The 17,118-nt window shown below is 50.8% G+C and overlaps 1 non-coding gene across 1 annotated transcript; it reads left to right on the plus strand.

Annotated features, from left to right (window-relative positions):
* The first annotated feature begins 2,815 nt into the window (after window positions 1–2,815).
* On the plus strand, window positions 2,816–2,959 carry LOC127188687 (small nucleolar RNA SNORA48). Its single transcript, XR_007830546.1, has one exon. It is a non-coding gene; the product is annotated as a small nucleolar RNA SNORA48 (small nucleolar RNA).
* Window positions 2,960–17,118: the final 14,159 nt, after the last annotated feature.

Here is a 17,118-nt window from a genome sequence, read left to right on the forward strand (position 1 = left end):
TTTCTCAGTTGGGCACTTTCCCCATTCCACAGAGAATGGTTGGCTTTCTCTGGTCCCAGAACAAGGCTTGACGATTAGGTTCAACTGACACAATACTCTTGTGTGTAGATCATAGATGTCACTCAGTGTTTTGTGCAGGGCTTACGGTGGCTGATAATTCCCCTGGAGGGAGAGGAGGGACATTCTGAACCGGGGGCCTTCCTGTTGGTAAGTGAGGCACTTGTCAGCAGACTAAGCCTCCCCCAAAGAATGTGTGGTGAATGCACAGTGGCCTGGGAGCACCCTGGATGTCTCTTCTGGAATAAAACACAACAAACTAGGGGTTTAAAACAACACAAACTTAGTGTTTAACAACACTGAAGGTCAGCCTCTGGGATCCAGGTGTAGGCACGGCCATGCCCCAGTAGTAATCACCAGAGGAGGACCTTCTGGCCTTTTCTAAGTTTTGGTGGCCTCAGTGTTCCTCAGCCAGTGTAGCATCCTCCTGTTTCTACAGTGTGTGTGGTGCTGGTCTCTTCCTATGAAGACTTCAGTTATGAAGACCTGACCTATTCGGTTTGACATCATTGTAGCCAATCAAGTCTACAGTGATAGTAGTTTTGAGTAAGGTTATGCTCTAATCCAGGAAGGCTTGGAATGTTGAAGGACACTGTCTAGTCTAGCTGCCGCCATGGAAAAAGCCAGCAGAATACACTAGAAAGTCCTGTATCTGTGTTCATCACGCCTGCACTGCCCCTAGTGACTCTGGGAAGCTCTGACGCAGAGTAAGGGCAGGAAGCACTCTGCATCACCTGCTGCACATGGAGCATCTGCTGAGCTGGACTCCTGGACTACTCAGCCTGCTCCCAGTCATGCTGGCCAGCCCCTCACACCACTGCAGCCTGAGGGAGGCATCTCGTTCTTTTTCCTAGTAAGGAGTCTGACATTAGATGTTCATTTCCTCTGAGGTCTGAGTTTTGGTCCTGTCAACCTGCTCCACCAGTGTCTTCGTTCCTGTGAAGAGAAATTATCCTTGCCACCTCTTCCCATGGCCCACCTCGCTTAGGCTACACCTGGCAGATGGACCCTGAGTACTCAGGCCATTCTTCCCAGAAGGGGACTCTAAGCTGAACTACTTTTGTTTGTCCAAGTATACACACACACACACACACACACACACACACACACACACGTATATGTATATACATATACATATATATGTACATATATGCACATATACCCAACACAGGGGACAGCACGCACACATCCACAAATACACCACTAGACATACCCACAAAGCTGAGTGACACGTTGACTGACTACTGGGTCCCATTGTGTTTGACAAGAACAGGAACGCTAGGGGTGCTGGCAGGCTCACAGCAGGGCCAGCATCAAGAGCTGGAGAGGCCAACACAGGAGAATCAGGAACAGTCAGAGCTGCACAGATCTGCCACATGAGGCCATTTCCCTGTCATGGCATGAAGCTGTTGCATTCACAGACACCTCAGCAGGGCCCGTTCCTGCCCCTGCCAGGGTCTTGGCGCTCACGCCTTCTTCATAAATCTGTCCCTTAGAAAGACACCATCAATAAGCCACGCAGGCCAACAGGTGACCGAAAACCATTCCATTATTAAGTCTGTAATTGCTGAGAATTAATTTGCTAATTGCATGCGACTAATCTGCGTCCCTTTTGTTTTACGTCAATTAACAGAGTGATTAAAAAGAAGCCATCTTCATGCTGTCTCCTCTCTGGAAGCCTCAGATGGCCAGAGATGATGAGACAGACCGTCCTTTGCTGGCCTCATTAGCAGCTCTTCCACCACAGTGTGCTGAGCACAAGTCCTTGAGGCAAGGTGGCCAATGGGACTCCATCGCTCGGCTACAGCAGCAGCTCACTGGACCAGGATCAGATCCTTGTGGCTGTCACTGCTGCAGCCTCCAGGTTGGCAGGCCCTTGACTGTTGCAGCACCAAGCCTCTGATGGGTGATGGGCACAGGGCGACTCTGTATAGATCCTCAAGAAAGACACTACAATAAGCCTATGCCCTTTGTTGGGTACCTGTCTCACTATCCATGGATGCTGGAAGAAAATGTTGATCTCCCTGTGGAAGGTGCAAGCAACAACTGGATTGGGATCTGATGCCCAGGAGCACAAGATAGAGAGCCTTGTGGGGCATAGCCTAGGACAGCTTGGCTATATGTCCAAGCCAGGCTGGCCAGACTCTTACTTCTGCTCTACCCTTCTCCCTGAGGGGCGGTAACCTGGTTCAGCTCCCTGAGCAGGACCAAATACCACTTCAGAAAAAAAAGGCATTTTTCTTCCAACTCACACCTATTCATTCTCCAAGCTCACATGCTGGAGTCTAGGCCTCACCCCACCCCCACCCCCTTGCTGCCTCTTTCCTTCACATTTGTGGCTCTTGCTTGCTCTGACATCAAGATGGCCACTAGCAGCTGTGTCTTGGTGATGCTCAGTTCTCTGCTTTCCCTGAGGTGGCTACCTGCTCGAGAATTGACCCCACAGCCTGGGCTGGCCCAGGTGGCCTGGGACTTGCTGAGCTCAGCACTGGCCAGTCCATCCTCTCTTCCAGCCATCTCTCAATCACTGGCACCACATACATCTGTCCTGCCACAGAAGGGGCTAAGCCAACAGAGCGAATTGCCTGGCCCATGCCCAAGGACCTTATGGACTTTCTCCTTAGCCCCTGCCCAGCAGGGCTCCCATCTGCTCTCACCTCGAGGACTCCACTCTGGATCAAGGTCATTCTTTCAATGGCAGAAGTGACACCATGACCTCAGGACATATTAAAGGTAACCAACCCTCTTACGTAGTCAGTGCCCCTGGCAATGGACAAAGAGACCCTCTGTTGGTGATGGTGTTCTTATATCAGCCAGGGGCAGAGCAGATGGCAGTCCTTTGTTCATCCTAGATTGATGCCTGGTTTGGTGGCCAAAGCTTTCTTATGCCTAGGGCTCATCAAATCAAATCAAATCCAGGCAGTGCAGTGCAGGAGGAGGAAGACAGAGACCCGAGGACCGCCATGCCAGCCACAGACCTGCCCTCCAGTGCATGGCACAGGTGGATCATAGACACCTGCTTGTGGCCACACCATGCAGTGTGGGTGGAGGCTGCCCAGGGTCCTGCCAACTTTGTGGTCAGTCTGCAGCAGGAGCCATCACAGTGTGTGAGAGCGTGGTGGTCAGACGGTAGAGAGAACAGGAGCAGCTTGAACATTTTGAAGACATATGGGACTGGAGACTCTGGGGTGGAGAGGAGTAGCCCTGCCACCTGGGGCCATGGTGATGTCCCAACTCAAGCTACCACTGAGGGCCAAGCCTGAGCCCATCCATGGTTATGATGCTGCAGAGGGACCTCCCCCCACCTCTCACTGGAATTGGCCCTGGAGAGATATTCCCATTTATTACCAGTGGCAGCATCCAGGAGAGTGGGCCCTGCATCTCGCCATGGCAGCACAGTGGAGCGAGTCCTGGTGATAGGGTGGGTGAGCCAGCCCTGAAGAGTAACTGTGGGAGAGCTGACCTTGCAACTTGTCTCCCATGGGGTGGCACAAGTGCAGAGGTGATGCTGACCCCCTTGCCACCTCCAGCAGTTGGAAAAGCTGCCTACCTCTGTCCCTCCCCTGCAGCAGCACTGGAGTCATGAGAGCAAACAAGCTGGCCCTGTCCCTTGCTTGCTGCAGCACTTAGGAGTGCGGGTCCTGAACCTCCTCACCTGGGCAGCGCAGTAGAGATGGCCCTGGTGGAGGGAATAGAGGGGAGCTGGCCCCGAGGGCAAGAGTGCAGAAGAGCTGACCTCATCACTCCTATGAGGTGGCCTGGGCAGGGGGGAGATGCCCTCTGTCCCCTCACCTCTTGCCACCTGAAGCAGTTGGGAGAGCTGACCCCGGGATCATGAGAGCGGGTGAGCTGTCCCTGTCCTTCCCCTGGGTGCTGCACTGGGGAGAGCAGAGTGGGCAGTGCACCACACCTGGGCAATACTGTGGAGCTAGCCCCGATGGCAAAGGTACAGGTGAGCCAGTCCCTAGGGTGTGAGAACAGAAGAGCTGGCCCAGCTCCTCATGGGCTGCAGCACTTGGGATAGTGGGCCTTGAACCTAGTGGAGCTGGCTCTGGAGATGCAGGTAAACGTGAGTGGCTCTGAGGACAGGAGAGCAGGAGAGCTGACCCTACCTCCTGCCGATGGCAGCATTGGGTGGCCTAGCTGGAGCAGTGCTGGAGAGCTCACCCTGGTGGTGTGGACGAGGGAGCTCAGCTACCACCCAAGCCCAGATCCAGGCCTTTGAGTTGGCCCACCCCAAAATGTATACCATCTGCGAATGGTTGGGACATGTGAAAGGGCTGGTCCTGCTGATCCAAAGCTTCAGGGTCTCCATGACACAGAGCAACAGCAGGTTAACCAGGAGGAGTCCTGATGAGGATCCAATATTGATGGTGTCACAGAAGCCAGAGACCTTGAACCAGACCAGTGACTCATTGCAATGAACATTTGCGAGTGAAGATGTGTTGACAGATATACTGTGAGACACGCACGGAGAGATGTAAGACAGCTTCCATGATGAGATGCTTTCTAGTTTTCTATGCTTTGGTTTTGTTTGTCTGTGTGTCTTATTTTGGGGCAGGGGGAATGTTGCAAGAGCAAAAGGCAGAAATGAGGGGATGGGGAGGTGAGCGCGACTGGGGTGTGAAACTCACAAAGAATCAATAGAAAGTTTTTTTTAAAGTGTTCAGTCAGCCCAACTCATAAGTTACTTTCTGGCTTTTAGCTGCATGAAGTGCTTTATGCTTTGGTATGGCTTCCATTTAAAAGATGTCCCCAAGGCTACACAGAGAAACCCTGTCTCAAAAACAAAAAACAAAAACAAAAACAAAAACAAAAACAAAAACAAAAAGACTTCCCAAACCTATTAACCACCCCACATCTCTATCACTGGCACTTAAAATGGATTCATTTGTCTTCAACTTCCACTGGGGCCTCATCTTGCCTCTGGGGCTGTCTTGAGCAGATTGTTAGGGAATGTGGGAGGGCAGGTGAGTGTCCCATGGCCCAGCCAGCTCAGGCAGGAGCGTGGATGGCCCCTCTACAGCTCCAGGTCCAGCTTAATGGGCTTTTGGACAGGCCTGCTAGTCAATCACACATGTACAGTTCCTCACTGAGCAGCGACAGAGCTTGGAGTAGTCCAGTGCCCTCTGGCAAGTAGGCGGTGATTTCTCCTGACTGTTGCCTGCTCTGTCGTGTGTGGCACCTAGAGCCTATGTTTCTAAACACTGATACCAAGCTTGTACCTACAAGTCTAGGTATGAAAGGCTGGATTCTGCAGGAGAGTGTAGGGATGGACACACAGTGTGCCACCTGAACCTCTTCCTTCTACACGGCCTAGCCTAGCAACATCTTCACAATGGCTCATGGGAGGACAGAAGTGTGTTCCCTGTTTCCTTGCAGATGTTATCTGAGATACATGTGAGAATGGTCTCCAGTTGGTGGAACTGTTTGGGAAGGATTAGGAGGTGTGGCCTTGTTGGAGGAGGCCTGTCACTGAAGTTCTCTCTCTGTCTCTCTCTCTCTGATTTTTTGAAACAGGGGTTCTCTGTGTAGCCATGGGTATCCAAGAACTCTCTCTGTAGGCCAGGCTGGACTCAAGCTCACAGAGATCTGCTTGCCTCTGCCTCCTGAGTGCTGGGATTACAGGTATGTGCACTACATGGCTGAACTTTCTTCTATAAGGGCCCTGCTTCAGGCTCAATGCTCAGGGCAGATCTGGGGCCACTATCCCCTCGCCAACCTCACAGACACCAGGAACGCCACGCTGCTATGGTTTGATGGTTGTGTTTACAGTGCCAAAGACTTTGCAACCTTTTTGTCGTTGTTGTTGTTGTTGCTTTTTTAGGAAGTCCTCAAGTAGCAGAAAATCTGTCTATGTTCATACAACCACTGACAGTGAATGCCATGTGAATGCATGTATATATGGAGCATATATGCACATGTGCACATGCACTATACATGTGGGTACAGGCATACATACCTGTACACCCATGCATGTATATATGTTCCCCCTGTGTGCATCTACATGTATACATACAAGTGTATGTCTGCTCAGTGTATTCTGTGCAGGTACACTCATATACCAGCCATGTGTGTGTGGACATACTTGTGTGTACACATCCTCACAGAAGTCTTACTTCTTGGCCCTCAGTGTTTTCTGGAGCCTTGATGCTGCACTGCAGCAGAGATCCCATTATTCGGTGACAAGACAGCTGGGATGTACTTGTCAGCCCTAAAAATGCTCGTGGAGACTGATGGCCATCATAGTGGCTCTTGGTGACCCTGCATTAAGGGATAGAGGAGACACTGTGAGCTCACGATGTAGTGGAGCAGAGAAGGGTGTTAGGGCCTCGGCCTAGTGCTCTGAGGACTATAGTCACACCTCCACAAATGCTTGAAATGGCATGCCACACCTCCCCAGTCAGACACTGATAATGAGACCATGACCCCAAAGGTTCACCTGCTCCAGAGCCCAAAACTACTGCAGTAAAACCATTGCTTCTAACTAGAGTATCTGCACCCCTCAATTGACCATCTTTATAGAGCAGTGTTGTCCTGGCAAGTATGTCTGTGGGAGCAACTCACAGCTCACTGTTCAGCTTGTCACTGCATAGGAAGCAGTTGACCTTCAGCCACACTGTGCTGGCAATGGCAGGCAGGCCTGAAGCATACCTGCTTGGATATTTCACCACAGTCTCCTCATCAGTGAGTGAAGCGGATGTGAGGACAGGGTCTGGCTCTGTGTGCCCAGAGCCTTGGACAGCATACCCTGGGTTACATGGGTCATGCATGCACATGCCAGCTCATGAGCACTGAGGTGGGCACCTCATTGTCTATGTGCCATGTGTTGCTCAAAAGTGTGTCTGTGTCAGGGGGCGTCAGATGAGATGCCTAGTTAAGACGGTGAGAGTGAGAGTCTGCTGATGTGTGTTAATGGAGGTGACAGGGAGCAGGCTGATAAAGCAAATAAAAATCAGATTTATCGTGCAGCCATTTTGTTCCATGATCAGCTGTGTTGTGGAGCTGAGTTAACTGGTAGAAATGCATGGGGTGGAAGCTTCTGCCAGCCACACACCTGTAAATCATCCATCAGCCAGCACAATCCGCCCAAGCACTCACTCTTGCTCAGGGCCGGGGAATGGGAAGACTGGCAGAAGCAGCCCTGTGCCTTCTGCTGGCTGAGGATGACAGCAGCTGAGGGGTCTTGTGGCTGGCTGCTCCACCTCACATGCACCCAGGAAGATCGGGCAACCAGAGAGACCACATTGGGAGGCTGGTCCAGATAGCAGTAGTGACAATCTGAGGCAAGCACAGACAAACATGTCTGTCTGAGTGGGGAGCAGTAGGGTTAGGCCTGAGAGAAGAGATCAAGGGTCCCAAGACCTCCAGGGTACAGAACTGGAGGACAAGAAAAATGGGTCATACCAGGAAGCAGCTTGCTCAGATGCAGTCCTCAACAGGAAAAGTCAGAGAGGGGAGGTTGTGCTGGCCAGGGCTGGAAAAGCCCCAAACGAGCTGGCTTTGCCTGTCTCTCCAGGTTCTCTCTCTCTCTCTCTCTCTCTCTCTCTCTCTCTCTCTCTCTCTCTCTCTCTCTCTCTCTCTCTCTCTCTCACACACACACACACACACACGTGTGCTTACCCCACATCTATAGGCACTAGTCTTATTTGTGTGCATTTGAAAACATGTGCACTAAAATGTACCCTAAATTGAGCGGAAAACTGCCTTTCACCTCGAGGTCCCCAACTACTGTGCCCAGTCCAAACAGGGGTTTTTCTTCATGAGTCTGCAAATACCATATGGAGGTTCCATGACCCCCTTGAACACCAGCAGTGAAGGATGAGGTATTCAAACAGGTGAGCCTGTGGGGGACATTTTTTATTCAAACACCACACATATGAGCAAACCCCAAAAATGGCACCAGCCACGAACCAAAGAAGCAGTTTCCCCCAGCTTAGTGAATCTGTGCACTTAATCAGGGTTACTTTCAGGAGCATGGGCTGTTTATGGACAGGGGAGGGGCCTTGTGAGCTCTCTCACACATGCAAGATGGAACATTTTTTTTTTTAACATTGATTTATGTATTATGTATACAATGTTCTGTCTGCATGTACACCTGCAGGCCAGTAGAGGGCACCATTATAGATGGCTGAGAGCCACCATGTGGTTGCTGGGAATTGAACTCGGGAGCTCCGGAATAGCAGTCAGTGCTCTTAACCTCTGAGCCATCTCTCCAGCCCCACAGGATGGAATGTTAGTGGGCCTACCTTTGTGAGGGTGTTGGGTGGGAGATCACAGATGGCCTGATTTCAAAACAGCCATGACTGTGTCAGGCTCCACGGACAGAGTTCTTCAACACTGAGGAGACTTGCTTGAGGCGTCTTCCTGTTCTGGACTCCAACTCTTGAGTGAGCTTCTTTTTTTCTTCCTTCTTTGATTTTCTTTCTCTTCTTCCTTTCAAACAATGTTTTGCTCAAAGGCCTCAAACCCCTGGACTGAAACAGCCCTTGTGCCTCAGCTTCCCAAGTAGCTGGGACCACTGGTCTATACCTCTGTGCCCATTCTTTCTAGTGTTTGAACTTCCGTTTTTTGCTTCCCATGGCATCTTTGGAGATGACTCCATTGGTCTCCTTGGGATGCCTGCCACTCTGTCCCTCTTTCTCAACACGAGAAGACCATCCTCATCAACCCGAGATGCTTTGGATTCACTCCCGTATTTGGCTGAGTCATTTACCCAGAGAGGATTAGGAGGAGCGGGGCAGGCACCAATTGAGCTTGTTTGCCACATGGGGACCCGCTTTTCCTGCCACCTCTGAGACTGTGGCACCAATGCTTTGAGTTCTCCTCAGTGTCCTTGGGCACGTGCCTGGCCACCTTAATGAGCTGCTCCATTCCTACCTGCCTGATATACCCTCTGGGACGCTTGCATTCTTAGTCACTATGGCTTCATAGCATCTCTGCTCACCCACTAGTGTGGGTGTTCATCTGGTCCTCCAGGATGCCCAGCTACTCCCCACAGGCTATTAATCGTTTAAAGGTAAGTTTTCAAAATGTCTGTCTCCTCTCTCTCTCTCTCTCTCTCTCTCTCTCTCTCTCTCTCTCTCTCTCTCTCTCTCTCTTCACTGTAGTAGTCAGGGTTCTCCACAGCCCAAGAAAACAGTAGTTGTTGGTCTCTGTATGTGCTGGAATCCTGAAGAAATAGGCTCCAGTGAAGGAACGGATGTGCTAGCAAGGTGACGACGGCAAGCGGGCAAGGAACAAAAGCTTCCTTCTTCCACGTGTCAGTAGATGCGGTGGCCCAGATTAAACGTGTGCCTTCCTGCCTCAAGATGCAGACCTACATTCACCCACTTCAAACCAAGCAAAATACCGCCCCCCCCCCGTCTCTCTCTGTCTCTGTCTCTCTGTCTCTGTCTGTCTGTCTCTCTCTGTGTCTCTGTCGCTGTCTCTCTCTGTCTCTGTCTTTCTCTGTCTCTCTGTCTGTCTGTCTGTCTGTCTGTCTGTCTCTCTCTCTCTCTCTCTCTCTCTCTCTCTCTCTCAGGTGTGCCCTCCATATCCAGATTGTAGATTCAGTCAGGTTGGCAACCAGGAATAGGCGTCACTTCCTCCTCCCCAGCTGTGTCTTCACCCTCTGGGCTCTTGCTGTAATTTCCACCTACAGATAAGTCTGCTCACAGCATGCTCTCTCTCCCTATGTCCCCTACACCCACCTGGTTTGGCTGCTTGGTGGCTTGCTGGTATTCTCCGCCGATGTACTAGCTCGATGCTGTATATCTGAATGACATCGTAAATGCTATTCCTGACATTCTATTCCTTCATTGCTTTCTGTAGACTCTCTCAAATGTAAAAACCCGGCACTGGCGCTGCGGGTTATTTTGAGTCTCTGTGAGTTTCTACTTGTCTGCCTGATTCTCCATCTTTTCTTTTTCTTTGTCCTTCCTGTGGACCGGCGCCTCTGTTCTCACTGGCTTGTGGTGGGAGCTAGTCTATACCCTACTCAGTACCACACAGCGTGTGGCCATCTTCCTCTTGCAAAGCTTTGGTCTCGGGTGGAAGTTTCTTTCTTTCTTTCTTTTTTTTTTTTTTTTCAGACTGTTTCTGTGCCCACAAAGAAAATAGTATCTCTTATAATAGCCATCCTGGAATCTCCTCAAAGTCTCCACAAAAGACTATCACTTGCCTGCCCATGTGGCTGCCGTGGGTCCCCACAGAGCCCTATCTCCTCCCCTCCTGCCGTGTGAATTCCTGGGGTATCAGCAGCAGCTGTGCAGCCTGGATTCCCTACCTGACACCCTGTCTAAAGAGGAGGAGCCAAAGGCTATCGCTGTCCTGTCTTTCAGCCCACCTCCTCCCTCAATAACCCCCTGCCACCAAGCATGTGGTCAGTGGGCTGTTGCCCACCCCTAGCCTTTCTCTCTCCTCCACAAGATCCTGCTTCTCCTCCTCCTTCACAGCATCCTCCTTTGCCTGCCTCACAATAGGTCTCCCCATTGTCTCACGAGGGCGTCATTACTGTCCCGCCGCGTGACATCATAATAGGCTGCTGTCCCGGGGAAACAAAGCCCTTTGGAAACACCAAGGAGACACGTCGTGTTTATGTCATCACTGACTAGACAGAAGTGGAAATAGAGGGGGGCAGAGTAAACATCTGTAGATTGGGAAGAACAATACCCTTTGTCCCCTTTTATTTCTGAAGCTGCTGAAATTATGCCTTGCACAGCATAGAAATGGAGTGTATGTGTTCGTGTGTGTGTGTGTGTGTGTGTGTGTGTCTGTGCACGCACGCACGCACATGCGCGCACATCCTCACGTGCATGCGTGCACTCATGTGCATGCAGGTGGATTAATAAAAACCCATTGAAATGCAAATTGAGGACCCCCTCCTCCCAAACAAGCTAGTCATCACCCCCATCCTCCGGGGTTACTCAGAGTCCTGCCTACAGGAGACAGGACTCAGGAACTCCTGCAGGTCACAGCAGCTTAGACCCGGCAGAGCTTAGCCCTGCAGGTTGGGGTTGCAGGCTGCAGTTTCAAGGTCCCTCCATATCTTCCCAGTCTCCATCTTTATTTTGGAAAAACAAACCCAAAAGTTATTGTATTGCAAAACATGCAAAGTTAGTATCATGCAACAGTATTTGCAGGCGTAGCCACGACCTAGGACAAGGTATGCTGGAGCCGCACAAGGGACAGAGGCCACCAGGACAAAGTCATAAGCACCATAGCTCCCAGATATGTGTTTTGAGATGACTAGACTCAAATCTCACATGGTGAGTGGCCAAGACCACAGCTGTCTGGGTGCCCTTGCAGAAGCAGCTTGGAGAGCGAGCAGGTGTGTGGCTTTTTCCTTCCCGGAGCTCACTATTATTCTTAACAAAGATGCTTATACTTGGCATCAAGAAAGCAATCCATTTAGCACTGTAGGAAGAGGGTCTGGTTAGAAATCAAAGCAGAAAGGGAGACTAAGCCTGGCTCACGGCTACTCCCATGAAGACCCCGTCAGAGCAGGGACCAGGAATGGCTGGCCTCGGGAAGCCCCTCTTCTTGACCCTAGACAAGCACTCGATGGATGTGAGGCTGCTGATGGAGATGCTGTGCTGCATCTCCACCCACTCATTGCACAGGCTGGTCTGTGCTGCAGTGTGAACAGTAACCGGCATTTACAGCTGCACCTGGTAGTTAAGCCTAATTTATCCTCTCTCTTAGAAGGGATATCAAACAATGCTTCATTCTGCCCTTTGTTGAAGATTAACTGTTTATGACCCTGCCACGTGATACTGGGTGATAAATGCCTTTTCCTGCCAGTGCATATCACCGGAGCTCTCAGGCATAAACAGGCTTGTCTGCTCTTCCTCCGAGGGGCCTGGAGCCCCACTTGGGTATTAACCACACAGACTTCACTTCCTGGGAATGCATGGACCATTTTTTGTCCTCGCCGGTATTGCCTCTTCCAGCTGCATCTGTTATGCCCTAAAGAGAGGCAGAGGAGGATAAAGGGTGCACACTCATGAACAAACATGTATCCATAGTGGCATCTGCACACTTACATGTCATTTACACTCATGCTTACGTGTGCACTTACACATGCCCTCAGGCACCTTTACATCTTCATGCATGTGGACTCAGATACCTGCACACATGCTCACATGCATGCGTTTAGACACCTTCGCATAACTACATAGAATCCTACTGATTTCTGTTTCAAGGACATGGGCAAGGGTCACATCTCCAGAACGGTGCATGTTCAAGAGGGAGGGAGAGCGGAATAGTGCAGACCTGAGGTAATGCTTGGCCTTAGCGGACCCTAGTGGACAGGATCTCTACTTCCTTTATAACCATGCTGGCCTTGCCTAACTGGACTTAGCTATGGATACGCCAATACCCAGACAGCTACGCCCGCCTGTGCTACAACATAGCCTCTAATTTTATTTTTTATGAAAACACCCAAATGAAATTTGCCAGGAAAGACTGAGCAAACCTGGGCTCCTGAACATGGATGTAGGGCCCTAGAGATTTCATTGGCTGAAGTGTTGGCAGCTGTGTACTAGGCTGGTTCTTTGGGCTCCTTCCTCCATAGTTTCAGCCTTATGGTGTGTTTCTGCTGAGTTGTGCGGCCTGGGTGGGTGGGTGGGCACACCCTTAGGGGCAGCACAACGAGGCAGCTCCTTATGAATGCCGTGCGGCACGGAAGTACACAGACCAAGGACGAGGATGTGGGAGGGGCAAGGCTGCATGTCAGGTGCCCCACATGCTCTCAGGAGCATTTGTCTTGCTTCTCTACCAAGTGGGAGGCTGCTCTCAGCACTGGGCTGCCAGCCACTCCCTGGGCCCTTTGTTTCTGGCACGTGTCATTCTATGCCACTTGGCAACGCTGCAGAGGACCCCACACCGTGGCTCTGCCCAGAGAGAAGGGATGTGTGCTTAGGGCTCACAGCAGAGTCTCTGGCCGTCTGCACCTTTTGTTCAACCCTGAGGACGAGGTATGGACACAGCCTACCTTTGTAAGAAAACTATGAGAATCCCTAACCTCCTCCCCCAGTGAAGAAGATCCTCCTGAAAAGCCACTGGAAGGCAGCAGGGCAACAGCCAAAAGGGATGGCGAGGCTGTCTACAGTCCTTCCTCCCTGGCCAAGCCTGATGCACTAGTGAGTACAGAGGACCTGCTTGACTAACAGGAAACCTGACGGAGACTTACTTTAAAGAGGAAGCAAAAGGCACACTTTAAGTTAATAGCAAACCTAAACACTGCCAAATACATCATTTGGAAAAGCCATTTTCTGAGTTCAAGATAAGCAACTCTGGATTAGCCTAACTGATCTGTAACTTGCTTATCCACCAAGGGTGCATCTGGTTCCTGTGAACCAGCAGTGACTTCCCAGGTTAAGGAATAGTTTCCCCCTGAGACTTGGGCACCATGGGATGCTGTGGGCTTTGGAACCCACTGGCCAACCCCTGGGCAGCAGAGAATAAGACACACAGCCCCAGGGACTCTTCTCTCCAAAGCCTGTGTGAAGAATGAGTGTGGATTCGTGGGGATGTGACTACGGCCTCAATGAGGTGGGCCGGAGAGGGAGTCAACCAAATCAGTGAGATGTTGCAGGACTCTAGTGGACAGTGCCTCAGCTTGACCTTCCTTACAGACTGAGGGGCTCTCCTTTCTATTCTGGCAGCTTTAGCAAGGGGACACAGAGCTACAAAGAACAGGAATTCATTCCTCACAGTCCTGGAGCCTGGGAAGTCTTGGCTGGGGCACCAGAGACTGGTGACCTTGAGGTCTGCAGCATCTTGCACCTTGCAGTAGGATCTTCTTACTGTGGCCCCAAAGGCTGGAAGAGGAAACGGTGTGTTCTGTGGTCTGTTTCTGTGGGTGCAGATCTGTGCGTGCACTTTGGGTCCCCCAGTGAGTGGCCTACTTGTATATGTGTGTGTTGTGCATGTGAGTGTGGGAATGTGCACGTGAAGGCCAAACAGGATGCCAGGTGTCCTCCTCTTTCATTCTTCCTGACTTGAGATGGGGATTTCCACAGAATCAAAAGCTCACCGTTTCAGCTGAGCTGGTCGGCCGGCGAGCTCTCAGATCTGCCTGTCTCTGCTGCCCAGTCCTGGGGCTCCAGGCAGACAAGGCAACACCTGGCTTTTTACACACTGCTGGGAACCTGGGCTCAGGTCTTCGTGTTTACAGAGCAAGTACTCTCACCACAAGTTGTGTCTCAGCCCTTCTGCTTCCAATGTCTCGGAGGCCTAGGCCACACGGCAGCACCCCATCCCTTTTTTTATGAAAGAACAGCATTCCTCTTCACCTGCACCGGATTCTGTCCAAACATCAGCAGATGGAATTGGGCCGTTTCCACCGCTCGGCTCTTCCAAACAACCTCGCTGTGAGATCGTGGAGCTGTGGTGTCACACGGTGTTCTCACTTTTAACCTCTAAAGGATCCATTAGCTTTTCCAAAGCAGCCGCACCATTTTACACCCCCACCAGTGCTGCGCGTAGACTCTTGGCTTCTGCTTCAAAGATGTTATAGATAGGGCTGGCGAGATGGTTCAGTGGGTAAAGGTGCTGGCCATCTGGGTTTGATCCACAGGGCCCACAGGGAGGAAGGGGAGAACCGACTTGTACAAGCCGTCCTGTGACTGCCACACATACAGCATTGGCACACACAATCCCACAGACAGAAGTAGAAATGTAAATGTATTGGAAGTTAAACGGCTTACGGAAGAAAAATGGTCTCCCTCACTGTGACAAGACACATCGCTCTCCTGGCACCCTGTCAGCGGAGCCAACAGTCACAGCATGAGCAGAGGAACCGTGTCCACGCACAATCACAGGGAGGCACAGTGTGCACTGCCCCCGGTCGTGCACGCATTCATGCTGAGGACAGCAAAGCTGTTTTGAAACTAGGACATCGCAGCTAGATAATTTCACAGGTGGCACAAGCCTGCCTTACTTTAACTGTACAGAGACAAGGACACAGAGTTAGAGTGATGGGCCCCTTTGAGTCTCCTTGGCCCTGACAGGACCTTAGGGATATGTCACCTGCACACATTTGAAAAGGCACGTGGCCATTGGCCTTTGACAGAACTAATGTGGTGACAGTCTACCCATATGGAAAAGAGACCCACGAAAGCGAGATCATCCCTACAGGGCTTCTAAAGCACAGCACAAAACAGCTCCACATCCCACCCCGTGACACTTGTATCGGTCTGAATCTGGTACAAAGTCGGTGCCCAGCTAGCTCCTGCTTCTCAGTATCATGGTCTCTCAAGAGTGAAGGCAGCTGTGCCTCGTGCAGGAGAAACTTCTAGTGCTGCGCATCCTTCTGTCCGACAGACAGGTCAAGTCTCCTGGAGAAAACAACTGTGTTTGAACTTGGCGTGTGATCAGCTACCTTGAATCAATCGAGCTCACGGGAACCAGGTTACCGGGGAAACCATGTCGAAAGGATGACTAGCCAGGAAAACACCTTACTTACAGCTTGAGAATTCCTGCAGCCTCCCCAGCTGCAATGGAAATAACTAAAGTTAGTGAAAGAAATTAGTTTAAGTCAAAGACTATTAAGAGGGTAACAAGACAAACTACAGACTGAGAAAAAGCATCAGCCAAGCAGGTATCAAAGAAGGACTTAGTGAGAACACAGAGGGACTTTCAAGACTCAACAGTGAAAAACAAGCAGCCTAGATGGGAAATAGGGAAACGCCATGAGAAGTGAGCCCACCCAAAAGGAGAGACTGGGCGTGGCCAAGGGTAGCAACACTGGCTGTGGGGAGCGCAAGTAAGACCACAGGGAAGCTCCACTTGTTCCAGCCTGAGTGGCTGAGACAAGAACAAAGGCGTGTCCAGGCCTGGTCACACACACCTAGAATCCCTTTCCTTGCAATGCACGCAGGAGGGTTGTAAGCTGCAGGTCATCACAAGACACTGACGAGGTCCCGAGATGGGTGGCCACTCATACAGTGTTGGTGGGACTGTAAACAGTCCAGCCACTGCAGAAAACCAGAGCAAGTGTGTGCTCCGAGCTGCCCAGAAGTTTCACTTGCAAGTCTTTATTTGAGATATATGGAAACTTGTCCAGCCATCATGGCAGTTATTTCATTAATAGCCGGAGATTAGAATCAGTGCCCTCTGTAGGTGATGGCTAAAGAATTGTGGCACTGCCGGGTGGTGGTGGGGCACACCTTTCATCCCCAGCACTTAGGAGGCAGAGCCAGGCAAATTGCTGTGTGTTCGAGGCCAGCCTGGTCTACAAAACAAGTCCAGGACAGCCAAGGCTAACACAGAAAGACCCTGTCTCAAAAAAAAAAAAAAAAAAAAAAAAAAAAGAATCGTGGTTACCACACACCCTAGTCATAGTCTGTGGAAACAGCGGCCACTGACCTGGAGCAAGCAGGGGCCTCAGAGGGGTTGTAAGATGTCCTTATAACTTGAACACAGACCAGATCTGCCTCCTTTGCCTCATATTGGTCAGTACACAGAGTTGGGCAACACGTAAGTGCCTGAGGGGCCAGATGTGTCTGTGAAGGATATTTGGGGGTGGCAGGGTCCAGGGAGGAAAGCGTGACAGCTATGGGGCATCTCTAGGTCTTACTGGTGCTGGTTGCCATGTAGAAAAGACAAATACACCATAGGGACATCACATCCAGGGTGCAGCGTGGGATCACAATTTCGAAGAAGTGATACTGAGGGACTTGGGTGAGATACGCAGTGGACATCTCTGGGCCGTCTGTCCTCAGCTCCTGTGAATCTATCATTATTTCAAAAATAACAAGTGTTTTTTTTTTTTTTTTTTTAAAGTGACAGCAGGCATTGCTTTGTTCCAGGCAAGTAAGACGCCGAGCCCGTCTCAGCATGTGTCATGAGAGGCCCTTCTGCTGCCTGTAATCTGGGCACGGCGGCTTGGCAACTGTTATTCTGGTATCGTTTCATCTCTTATTCAAAGTGATTAAAAAGCCTCATTGTCATAACAGCAATTTTTAAATCTGTTTTCACAGCAAGGCAGAAGCGATGGCAATAGCCTTGACAGAGAAAGGGGGGCAGCGAAACCATCACCCCACACTCAGGCAGGCTGTTTCCCAGAGTCACCTT

This window comes from Acomys russatus, chromosome 4, assembly GCF_903995435.1.
Source record: "Acomys russatus chromosome 4, mAcoRus1.1, whole genome shotgun sequence".
Lineage (NCBI taxonomy): Eukaryota > Metazoa > Chordata > Mammalia > Rodentia > Muridae > Acomys > Acomys russatus.